Source organism: Rutidosis leptorrhynchoides, chromosome 2, assembly GCF_046630445.1.
Source record: "Rutidosis leptorrhynchoides isolate AG116_Rl617_1_P2 chromosome 2, CSIRO_AGI_Rlap_v1, whole genome shotgun sequence".
In the NCBI taxonomy this organism is placed as follows: domain Eukaryota; kingdom Viridiplantae; phylum Streptophyta; class Magnoliopsida; order Asterales; family Asteraceae; genus Rutidosis; species Rutidosis leptorrhynchoides.
The window spans coordinates 320,851,434-320,865,315 of record NC_092334.1 but is presented as its reverse complement, the minus strand read 5'-3'; positions in this window follow the sequence as shown (position 1 = coordinate 320,865,315).

Sequence of the window (13,882 nt, the reverse complement as noted above, 5' to 3'; positions counted from 1 at the left end):
ATAGGAGTGTCCTCCCGCTCGTGTAAAAACATCAAAATGTGACATACGCCTCCAAATGGCGTCAGCGTCAAAGTTGCTATCTACCCTTTCACCATAATGAATCAAATTTGTACAATCGGGTAGTAGCAACTCACTAGGAGTATATATCTGTAAGGCCCTGACCATGTCCAGCATGGACATTCTGTACATCCTACCGCCAAGGATAAACCTAAAAAATCTTCTATCATCTATTCTAACTATATTTGTATCAAGTGATACAGTACTCATGATCTCAACACACCCTTCCTTATATACAGGTCTACGAATGGTGAAAAGACGTTCCCAATTTGTAAAAGAAGAGTTCCCGTACCTCTAAATCAGTAGCAGTCTGACTCTATTAGCTAGCTGAACTCTTTCCAAAGGATCCCAATCGATTACCCTTGGCACCTCTACATTTTTAGTTACCAATCAGAATTTGTTCCTTTGATATGTCTCATAATCTCTCCATCTTCTATCAAATCTCAGATTAGGATGCAAAGTGTGCTCAGGAATCGTTGGGTATTCTACTGGCGGCCTCATCAGGAATACTATGAATTCATTAAAAAACTGTACTGGATCATAATAAGGTACGTGTTGATCAGGCTGTTGTTGTGGTTCCTGTTGTGGTTCTTGTTCGGGTTCTGGCTCGTGTTGCATTTCTGGTTCTGGTTCTGGTACTGGAGCAGGTTGTCTAGATGATGATGCTCCTGAACCTCCAGTATCGGCTTTCTGCAAAACACATTAAACACAAAATTTGTGCATCCAAATATGCATTAGTGTTGGCAAAATAACAACTTAAAACAATCACAATAACATGTTAAATCAAAATTAAACTTATACACATTTTCACAATTTTTACAATTCTATACTTTTTCAAATAAGCACATATAATAATGTAGACAAAGTTCATAAGCATTTAACTCAAATAACATGTCAAAATAGTCATTACTAACAATTAAACAAGTCTCAAATGGCAAATATATCAAATTAATCAAGTTCATGAATTTTCGCCTAAAAAGTCCACTTTAATATTTAAAAATCATGTTTAGGATCAATGTTTGGATCATTTAACTACCTAAACATGTTACACTACTCAATTTAGCAATAATTCATGACAAAAATCGGCCATAACCTGTTTATATCAAAAAGCCCCAAATTGCTCAAGAACACAAACCCTAGATTTCTAAAAATTTTGAAGTTTTTGGCTTCAAATCATGTTAAATAGCATCAATCTAGGTTATACATGCACAAAATACTATCAATTTAACACTAATTACACTAGAAATTAACAAAATTGCATTAGGTAAAATATTGGTAATTATTACAAAAACTAGGAATTTATAGAGTTTAGGGGTGTAATTTTTACCTTTTTGCTGAAGAATGAGAATCTAGGCATGATTAGAGCAAGAAATTTGATGAATTACGGTGGAAAAATGATGAAATTTGGTGAGATTTTGAGAGAGTTTCGTTTATGTGTGTGTGTTGTGGTGTGAGGCAGAACAGGCGACTGCCTTATGATCCTGGCCAAATTTCCAGCTCCATGCGATCGCATGGAGTTGGAGTGCAATACCCATGCGATCGAGGGGCTCCGGCTACAGTATTTTTGGCTTTTTTTTTTTAAACCTTATACTTTATAAAACTTATAATTAATTAAATTCTAAAAATTATGTTTTCCTTTAGGAGCGAGGGTGTTTCGGATCGTTGTCCTAGTCCGTCCCTCGACAAAATTTTAAAATTTCATCAATTCAAAGCGCAGTTTTAAAAGTAAAGATTTTTGGGTTTTTTAAATATTTTTGGCATACTTTAGTTCAATAAGATTAAAAATAATGATAATAAAAGTTCTCGTCCCTCCATTGGGTAAGCAATTTCGGTTCAATGACCTAGTCTTCAACTCACGACGAATTTTAAAAATCATATTTTTAACTTACGAAATAAAGTAAATTTTTTGTTTTTAAATTCACACCAAACTTAAATTTAAAATGCATAAAATTAAAAATTCATATTAAAAATTCACACCAAACTTAAATTAAAATTTTTTTTATACAAACTTATATTAAAAATATTAATTTTTTCAAATATTTACAATTTTAAATATATATATTAATTTTAACAAGTTTACAATATTATTTTAATATTAATTTTAAAAATAAAGTAAAAATAAAATTAAAAATCTTTTTGGCTTTTATCCCACTTTAATCAATCAAATATTATCAAAAACATACGCCCCTCTTTTCGGTAAAGTAATTTCGGTTATACGACCTACTTTAACTCATGACGAATTTTTGAAATATTTTTGGTTGATTGATTAAAGATATTTATACCTTAAGAATAAACGTTAAATTTCGCAGTGATGTAATAAATTTTTGTATGCTATCAATAATTTCGGTCGCAAGACCTAATTTTATTGAATACCAATTTAATACTTTATAGCGAACAAATTAGCGTTTATTATCAAAAGGTTAAAAATAAAAATAAAAATAAAAATGAAAACTGTGCAAAGTTACCTGTGAAAGAGATTTCTTAGTGATATGCTCTAGCCCACTCATAAGATAGTCGGACTAATTGGTTTTCCATAGCTACATGGGCGTAACCTCGAGCATTTATCGATTTTTCTTCTAAACATATGAACGGTCCGTCTCTGCATAAAGTAACAAATTCGGTGTTTGAATAGGTTTGATTATTTGAACATTTACCTTCGTGTGACCTTTTTCCGCATTTGTGACATTTTTCAAGGTGTCGTGCTCTTCTTTTCGCTGCGGATTTTGATTTTCCTTTACCAAATTGTAACTTATTATCTTCGCATCTGGATTCTTTTCTTACTCCGTCCAATTTACCTCTTATTAATGATACCAATTCACTTGGAAGTGTGTCATTATTACGTTTAGTGATCAAAGCGTGTAGCATTAAACCATGGTTTAATTCACAGGAAGTCTTCATTTCGAAAAACCTAAAAAAAATAAAAATTCAGAATGGGGAGAGAAGACTCGTTCTTTAGGGTCTGCTAGGGAAAGACCATTTGGGTTCCATTTTCGAGAACTACACGAAAACATAAAATCTAACTCTAACAGAAATACATATTATCCTTTAAAAGACTTGATTCTCCCCACACTTAGTTAGCTGTGGTGTTGAAATTGTGATTAACTTCGTTGTCAACTTCCATCGGACCATCTATGTAATGTTTAACTCCGTGACCATTAACCTTAAATTCAATCCCATTTGAATTTATTAATTCTACTGTTCCGTATGGGAAAACTCTTTTGACTATGAATGGTCCAGACCATCTTGATTTCAATTTTCCAGGAAATAGCTTGAATCGTGAATTGAAAAGAAGAACTCTGTCTCCTTCTTTAAATTCTTTTGAACTTATGATTCTTTTATCATGCCATTTCTTCATTCTTTCCTTATAGATTAACAAATTTTCGTATGCTTCATGTCTTAATTCTTCTAATTCGTTTAATTGACTTAACCGTAGATGTCTGGCTTCATGTAAATCAAGATTACATATCTTCAAAGCCCAAAATGCTTTGTGTTCAATTTCTACTGGAAGATGACATGCTTTTCCGTAAACGAGTCTAAAAGGTGTGGTTCCAATTGGAGTTTTGTAGGCTGTTCTAAAAGCCCATAGTGCATCCTCCAATTTTATGGACCATTCCTTCGGATTTGATCCTACGGTTTTCTCTAGAATACGTTTTAAAGCTCGATTGATATTTTTAACTTGTCCACTTGTCTGTGGATGATATGCGGTGGAGATTTTATGAGTTACTCCATATCTTTTAAGAACTTTCTCAAGTTGATTATTACAGAAATGAGTACCCCGATCACTTATTAAAGCTTTCGGTGTTCCAAACCTTGCAAAAAGACGTTTTAAAAAGTTGACTACAACTCGTGCATCGTTAGTTGGGAGAGCTTGTGCTTCCGCCCATTTAGATACATAATCAATGGCTACGAGTATATATAGATTATTATGAGATTTTGGAAATGGACCCATAAAGTCAATACCCCAAATGTCAAATACTTCACATACTTGGATGACATTTTGTGGCATTTCATCACGTTGACTTATTTTTCCGGCCCTTTGACAAGCATCACAGGATTTGCAAAGAAGGTGTGCGTCTTTGTAAATTGTAGGCCAATAGAATCCAGCATCATAAACTTTTCTTGCTGTTAGTTGAGGCCCATAATGCCCTCCTGTTGGTCCTGTGTGACAATGGTTTAATATTTTACTAGCTTCATCTCCAAATACACATCGGCGTATTATTCCATCGGGACAACTTTTAAACAGATGTGGATCTTCCCAAAAATAGTGTTTTATATCACTAAAGAATTTCTTTCGTCTTTGGTACGATAATCCTTTTTCAAGGAATCCACAAACTAAGTAGTTTGCATAGTCTGCAAACCATGGGATTTTTTTATAATCTATCTTCAATAGATATTCATCAGGAAAGTTGTCTTGTATGGCCGATTCATTTAGGACTTCTAATTCGGGATTTTCAAGACGAGAAGGATGATCAGCGGCGAGATTTTCTGCTCCTCTTTTATCTCGGATTTCAATATCGAACTCTTGTAAGAGTAAGATCCAACGGATTAATCATGGTTTAGCATCTTGTTTCGAAAATAGGTATCTAAGAGCAGAATGGTCGGTATAGACCACCGTTTTAGCTAGAACGAGATATGATCGAAATTTGTCAAAAGCAAAGACAATAGCAAGGAGTTCTTTTTCAGTAGTTGTGTAATTTGTTTGTGCTCCTTGTAACGTCTTACTAGCATAATATATAGGTTGAAATCGTTTTTCAATCCTTTGTCCTAAAACGGCTCCCATTGCATAATCACTTGCATCGCACATTAGTTCAAATGGTAGATTCCAATTTGGTGTTATCATGATCGGCGCATTAGTGAGTTTTTCTTTAAGTATATTAAAAGATTTGATACAGTCATCTGAAAAGATGAATGGAGCATCCTTTTCTAGGAGTTTATTCATAGGAGTGGCAATTTTAGAAAAATCTTTTATGAAACGTCGGTAAAAATAGGCATGCCCTAGAAAACTCCTAACTCCTCTAACATTGGTGGGATTTGGAAGTTTAGCAATTACATCTACTTTAGCTCTATCCACTTCAATTCCTTCCTTTGAAATTTTATGACCAAGAACGATGCATTCTTTAACCATGAAATGGCATTTCTCCCAATTAAGTACTAGATTTGATTGTTCGCATCTAATAAGCATTCGTTCAAGATTACCTAGACATGATTCAAAAGTATCACCGAAGACTGAAAAGTCATCCATGAAAACTTCCATGCATTCTTCTATCATGTCGTGAAAAATCGCCATCATGCACATTTGAAAGGTTGCAGGGGCGTTGCAAAGTCCAAATGGCATGCGTTTGTAAGCAAAAGTACCATAAGGGCACGTGAATGTGGTTTTTTCTTGGTCTTCGGGTGCTATTGGAATTTGAAAATATTCGGAAAAACCATCAAGAAAACAATAGTAACTATTTCCGCTAATCTTTCCAACATTTGATCAATGAAAGGTAAGGGAAAGTGAGCTTTTCTGGTGGCGTCATTTAATTTTCTATAATCAATACATACACGCCATCCTGTTACAGTCCTAGTAGGAATAAGCTCATTTTTCTCATTTGTAATGACAGTCATGCCACCCTTCTTAGGCACGCATTGAACTGGGCTTTCCCATGGACTATCAGAAATTGGATAAATTAAACCTACATCTAGCAGTTTAATAATTTCTTTCTTAACAACATCTTGCATATTAGGATTTAGTCTTCGTTGACGTTGCACATACGTTTTATGACCTTCTTCCATAAGGATTTTATGTGTGCAATACGAAGGACTTATTCCTTTAATATCATGAATCTTCCATGCAATAGCTGGTTTATGAGCTTTTAGCACAGAAATGAGTTGAGATTTTTCATTTTCAGTAAGAGAAGACGATATTATTACAGGTAATTCAGATTCACCATGTAAATAAGCGTATTCCAAATGGTTTGGAAGTGACTTTAACTCTAATGTTGGTGGTTTTTCTATCGATAATTTATATCGATATCTGTCTTCTTCTTTTAGCATTTGAATTTCTTCTTTTGTTGGTTCATATCCATTAGCCATAAGTGTAGCTAACATTTCAGCTTCATCAAATTGTTCAGTTCCTTCTCCTAAAGAACATTCTCCTGTTCCTTGTAATTCTGGAAATTCTTCTAACAATTCTGCAAGTGATTCTATAGTTTGAATATAGTAACATGTATCATCTGCAGATTGCGGTTGTTGCATTGCTCTATCAACTGAAAAGGTAACACTCTCGTCCTCTATACTTAGGGTTAGTTTCTTACCGAACACGTATATCATTGCTTTAGCCGTGTTTAAGAATGGTCTTCCTAATATGAGAGGAACTTGAGAGTCTTCTTCCATGTCCAGAACAACAAAATCTACTGGAAATACTAAAGTACCAACTTTAACTAGCATGTTCTCCATTATCCCTCTAGGATATTTTACTGATCGATCGGCTAGTTATATGCTTATTCTTGTTGGTTTCAATTCTCCAAGGTCTAGTTTAGTGTATAGTGAATACGGCATTAAATTTATACTAGCACCTAAGTCTGCCAATGCTTCTATTGAACTAAGACTACCCAGAAAATATGGAATTGTGAAACTTCCTGGATCAGATAGTTTTTCTGTTATCTTATTCAACAGCACTGCTGAACAATTAGCATTCATAGTAACAGCCGAGAGTTCTTCCATTTTCTTTCTATTTGAGATTAGATCTTTCAGAAATTTAGCATATCTAGGCATTCCTGAAATTACATCAATGAAAGGAAGATTTACATTTATCTGTTTAAACATATCCAAGAATTTGGATTGCTCGGCTTCAAGTCTCTCTTTTTTCATTTTACTCGGGTAAGGAAGTGGTGGTTGGTATGGTTTAACATAAGGTTTAGTCTTAACTGTGTTATCTTCATTAACCTTTTCAACTGCCGGTTCTTTTTCCTTATCTTGTTCAGGTTGTGGTTCTTATGGAGTAGGAATAGCTTCCTCAGAAATTACAGGTATTTCAGGTGGTTTAAGTGTTGTACCACTTCTTGTGGTAATAGCTTTAGCTGTTTCATTCCAGGGGTTAGCATTTGTATCACTAGGTAAACTTCCCGGTTTTCTTTCACCTATTAACCTTGCTAGGTTACTTACTTCTTGTTCCAGATTTTGAATACAAGCTTGTTGATTTCTAAATGTTTGAGCATTTTGTTCATTGGTTTGTTTCTGAGATGTGAAAAATTGTGTTTGAGATTCAACTAGCTTTGTCATCATATCTTCTAAATTTGGCTTTTTATCATCGGTTTGTGGTGGTTTGTTTTGAAAATTTGGTCTTTGCTGATTGTAAGTATTATTGGATACTTGTTGATTGCTAGGACCTTGTTGGTTGTTGTATGGAACATTTCGATTATAATTCTGGTTTTGATTGTAAATCGGTCTTGGCGGTTGATAATTATTCTGATAATTATTTCCAGGCCTTTGGTTTATGTATGAAACATTCTCTCTTTGTTTCATTGTTAGTTCAATACTGAGACAATCTTTTGTCAAATGTGGTCCTCCACACTGCTCACAACTAATTCGTATTGAGTGTATATCCTTAGTCATCTTTTCCATTCGTCTCTCGACAGCATCTATCTTTACGGAAATAGAATCTAAGTCATGGCTAGAATCGGCTCTAGCTGCTTTAGATGATCTAACGATATCTTTTTCTTGGTGCCACTCATGTGAGTGGGAAGCAGTGTTATCAATAATTTTGTAAGCATCAGTTTCGGTTTTCTTCATAATAGAACCACCAGCTGCTATATCTATGTCTTTCCTTGTAGTGATGTCGCATCCTTGGTAGAATATTTGTACTATTTGACAGGTGTCTAAACCATGTTGCGGACATCCTCTCAATAACTTTCCAAATCTGGTCCATGCCTCATATAGAGTTTCATTTGGTTTCTATGTGAATGTAACAATTTCTCCTTGAAGTCTTACGGCTTTAGATGCCGGAAAGAATTGTTTAACAAATTTTTCAACTAAAACGTCCCATGTATCAATCGCCCCTTCTGGTAACGATTCCAACCAATCTTTGGCTTCTCCCTTTAAAGTCCAGGGAAATAACATGAGATATATCTGTTCATCTTCCACTTCTCTTATTTTAAATAAAGTACAGATCCTATTAAAGGTACGAAGATGTTCATTTGGATCTTCCTTCGGCTCACCACTAAATTGGCATTGATTAGTCACCATGTGTAGAATTTGTCCTTTGATTTCATAATCTGGCGCATTAATGTCTGGATGAGTAATTGCGTGACCTTGGCCAGTGCGTTTAGCTCTCATTCGGTCTTCCATACTTAAAGGTTCCGGATTCTCCATGATTGAATTTGTTGAATCTGAATCACTAGAGGATTCTGATTTAATGGTTCGTTCCTCAACAATCTCTGTTTGAATGATTGGTGGTTCCGGAGGAAAAATTAATGGTTCAGGATCTATGAATCGTCCCTGAATATTCTCCGGATTCTCAATTGTGAGGTCGGGTTCAAAAAATGGATTATCGGAAATTTGAATTGGAGTACTTGGTCGACTGGATGACGATTCTAAAGAAAAATCAACGGCGACAATATTTTCTAGATGTCTTGATCGAGTTACTGGTGGTGAACGTACAAAAGGTGGTGAACGTTTTGCTCGGTGCATTCACTGAATATCTTATTAGTTTTTAAAAAGAAAGAAAAATTATATAAGTTATCCAATTAATAGACTTTTCTGATTTTGCCCACGTTTCGAATAGCCAAAAGATGCAGCAGAGGGGCAGGATTCGTTTGGTCTCAATATAATTGAGTACTGTTTGGCTCCAATAACCCAGTCCACGTACAAATCCAACTATTACTACGAACCAGAAAATTTTGATGTCTATCAATTTAACCGCTTAAAATAATTTTTCGTAATTTAAAGAAATTTAGAAAAGAAGTAGAAAATTCTATGTCCTAAAAACTAGAATTGCGAGAAATAAGAAAGAAAAAGAGCGCGTCGGTATTAAAATTGGAGAAATAAGAAAGAAAAAGAGTGACTTATAAAACTTTTAAAACACTCGACTAACCCAACATTATTATTATTACTAACTTAAAATTAAAATTGCAAATTGAGATTACTAATTGGAGTGATAATTGATACATAGGTAAAAGGCGTCGAAAAATAAAAATAAGAAAGTAGCGCGTTGAAACTTAAAAAGGAACTAAAAACTAAGAATTAAAAGTTGCGTCTAAAAATATTAAAGCTTACAAGAAATACTATATACCAAATGGCAATAACTTAAAAAGGTACTAAAATAAAAAAAAATGGCGTCGCAAAATTCTAAAGCACTTAAATCTTAGTCTAAAGAAAAAAAACACTTAAGGAATTTTACGACAAAGCCTAAAAATCTAGAAATAAAAATAACTACGGCAAAAATTATATCTTAAAACTAAATATGAGCGAAAAATACAAAAATTACTCTAAAACAAATAAAAGGAACAAAATATAAAAATATACTAAAAGTTGTAAAAAGTATAATTTTTATAAAAATATTATTTTTATATTACTTATTTTATAAAACTATTAATTTTATAATTTATTAAAACTAATTAAACTAAATAATACAAATTAAAGAATTAAAACTAAATTAATTAATAAAATATTAAAACCTAATTAGGGTTTAAATATAAAAAATAATAATACACCGTAATGATTACAGTTTTTAGGGTTGCTTGTGGCGTGTCAGGTGCCTTCATGCGATCGCATGAGTCCTAAGTTACTCGGCCATGCGATCGCATGGGCTAGGGTTTCGGGCCAGTGACTGGGCTGCTACCGTACTGGACTCGAGTGTTTTTTTTTTTTTTTTTTTTCTGTTTTGCTGTGTTGAAATAAATATATATAATATATTTTTATAATTTAAATAAAACTTATATTTTTATAAAATAAAGATAAAGAAACTTGTATAGAACTTAAATATTTAACAAACTCTTAAAAATATTTATATTTTTGTTTTTCTTTTTATATTTTAGAATATTTAAGACGTATTTTTACAAAAGCGTATTTTTTTTTTATAAAAGTAAACTAAAAATTAAAAATCTTTTTTATATATATATATATAGCGTTGCGCTTCCGGCTTTTAAGCTAGATTTGTTCTCCGGTAGCGGCGCCAAAAATACTTGATGTGCGTAGAGGTGTATATGAAATAGCTTTATTTTTACTAGAAAATACTATTAAATACGATACAATTTTACACAAGATATTTATTTATTTATAGAATGGATATACCAAAACCTTGCTACAACACTTATAGGCAGTGTACCTAATCATACAGTAGTGTAGTTTTTAGTAAGTCCGGTTCGTTCCACAGGGAATCTTTTAAACAAAGCTTAACGCTATATTAGTTTTAATTTATAAAAATACAAATATATATATATATATAAGTAATATTATTTTTATAAAGGGGGTTTTTACCGTTTAATGACCGGTTTGTTGATTTTAAAACTTTAGTCGCAGTTAAAACCTAATGTAAAATATTAAATAAATAAAAGACTTAATTTAAAGCGTAAAGTAAATAACGATAATGAAATTGCAATAAATAAAAGTGCGATAAAATAAACTTGCGATAATTAAAGAGTAAGATAATTAAAAGTGCAATTAAATACAATGACAATAAATAAAAGTGCGATAATTAGAAGTGCAATTAAATATGAAAATAAAGGAATTATGCTTATTTAAACTTCCGTAATCATGATATTTGACGTGTTGATTTTAGTTTTATGCCCATGGATTAATTGTCCTTTGTCCTGGATTATTTAATATGTCCGTCTGGTTTTTGTCCATAACAGTCCATCAGTCATAAATATAAAGTGCGAGTATCCTCGTCAAATTATCCTTATACCCGAAGTCAAATATTCCAACTAATTGGGGACTTAAACTGTAACAAGGTCTTAATACTTTGTTTAATAATTACACCAGGATATCGACTGCGTGTAACCCAAGGTTTTAATACTTTGTTATCAATTATGCCAAGTGTCCTTGCACATAATTTCACCCCTGTTTTAATAATTCTAGTGACTATTAATCCATTCCCGTGTTCGGTTAAATGAATGATTATTCGTACATATAAATATCCCGCCCATCGTGTCCGATCGAGTGTATATGGTTATTTATAGGTACATCCAATTGTAAATCTTTATATTAAAATTAACAAACTATCATTTAGTTAAACAAATCTAAAGCCGATTAATAGCCCATAGTCTAATTTCCACAAGTGTCGTTCTTTTGTCTAAACCCCAATTATGGTACAAAGCCCAATTATCCAATTTTAGTAATTAGCCCAACATCATGATTACTTCGTTTTAAATAAGTATAATAATAACTTAGCTACGAGACATTAAATTAAAAAGGTTGAACATAACTTACAATGATTAAAAATAGCGTAGCGTTACACGGACAGAATTTTGACTTACACCCTTACAATATGCGCTAACATACCCTTATTATTAGAATTAAAATTAAAATTATAAATATATATATATACACGTTGAGAGTTGGATGGATGGATATATATATATATATTTTTAATGCACCAAACTGCGACTTTTATAGGCATGTGGGCTGGAAAAGGGCCTCATGCGATCGCATGAGCTTTGCCCTTCAAGGCCATGCGATCGCATGGCCAGCTGGGGAGGCTCAAAAGTCTTTAAAAACGTGGGCTGCTTATTTATTATATAATATATATATATATATATATATATATTATATTCTTGTACTCCGTTGACTTGTAATTTTTAGTCCGTTGCGTCGAGCGTTGAGAGTTGACTCTGGTCCCGGTTCCGTATTTTCGAACGTCCTTGCATACAATTTGATATCTTGTACTTTGCGTTTTGAATCTTGTACTCTTGTAATTCTGAGACGTTTCTTATCAATAATTGGAACCTCTTTGATTGTACTTTGTACTTTTGAGCTTTTTGGTCGTTTGCGTCTTCAATTCGTCGAATCTGTTTTTTGTCTTCACCTTTTATTATTTAAACGAATATCACTTGTAAATAGAACAATTGCAACTAAAATCTTGTCTTTCTTGAGGGATAATGCTATGAAATATATGTTCGTTTTTAGCATTATCACACACATAGAATGTCATGATATTAAACAAGGAAACAAAGAAACTCTGAGCGCATTACTTACGCGGTACATTTATGAGTGTCAAAAGATACCAAGTTTGAATGAAGACCAAAAAGTTTCTGGTTTTTTGCATGCAATTAACCCACAGCGACATACAACGCTTGTGCGAAGATTGCGAAGAGATGTTCCGTCAACTTTCGCTAATGTTCAGCAGGAAACATATGACTATCTCAGTGGCGGAGAAGATAGCACTATAACTCCTGCATGTGGGTGGTGTAAGGAAAAAAGTTGGCGGGATGACAATGATTCTTTTCGCGATGGTAACAGTGATAATTACCGCGGTAATGGTTTTCCGTGGAGAAATAGCGGCAGCGGTTACCCGCGAAATGATAGGTTTTAAGGTCAGAATGATAACCATGGATATGGCCGTCGAGATCGCTATTCTACGCGAAAATGGAACAATGAGTCTTTCAATATCATTTAGATGTTAACAAAAACGCCTAAGGAAATTTTGTTACAAGAAAGGGTTGCTAAGTCTTTTCCTGATTCGCAGCCTTTAGGGGAGAATAGCAGGCGGGATAGGTCAAAGTTTTGTGTCTTCCATGATGATTACGGTCATGACACCAATCACTGTAGAGACTTAGCGGAACTAATCGCGGAAGCGTATGAGCAAGGCAAGTTGGACCATTTAATCATGCAAGGTGCTACAAGTACTGCGGATGCGATTATAATGCCTGCAGAAGCTAATGCTCCAAATGTACCAAATGTGGCTGAGCGAAAGGCTCCTGCGGTGAAAAATCTTGGAGTAAAAATGGTAAGTAAGAAAGAAAATCAGCGCGGAATTCAGGTCATTAATGTGGTAGAAGTGCAGGGCAAAATGTTGGTATTTCAAATATCTGAACAGATTGCAAGCTGGAAATGTCCTTCTATTACTTTTCCTCCTACAAATCTGACTACGAATGTAGACAAACCAGTGGTGGTTTCATGTCGCATTGCAAATACTGGCATAATGATTATGAAGGTTCATGTAGATATTGGTAGCAGTGTAGATGTTATGTACGAACAATGTTTTCGCAAATTGCCTGCAGATGTTCAGGCTTTGATGAAACCTACTGCGATTTCACTTGCAGGATTTTCAGGAGAGTCAACTTGGCCTATTGGTCAGTTGGAGTTGCAAATTGAGCTAGTTGATGATTGCGATGAGTCATTAAGGCGACAAGCTTTATTGAATCTTTATATAATGCGAAGTCAGTCGCGATTCAATACGATACTTGGGCGCATTGTTTGCGCATGTTTGGCGCTATCCCTTCTACTATACATGACATGGTTAAATTTTCTGCTAATAAGGGAATTGACACGCTAACTTCTGCGGAAGTAGAGCTGTTTTACGCTATGATTATGGCAAGTGAAAACATGGGTGTTGAGGAGCATTCAGTCCACTCTGAATAAGTGCGGAAATTTGTATTAGAAAAAAGTTATGATATGTTTAGTCAAAATTTGATCAATGTTTGATATGCTACGATTGTATTCTGAACGTCATTTCGCGAAAAAGTAATGAATAAAGCAAAGTTAATTTCAGTGTTCGTAGTTGTTTCTATATAAAGCAAAAACACTGCGTGTGGCCACGCGTAGTGTTTATTTTGCAGAATACAATTACTTATTTTTTATAACACTAAGTTAATGTTTGTTCTGCGGATACGTTAGGTAAAATGGC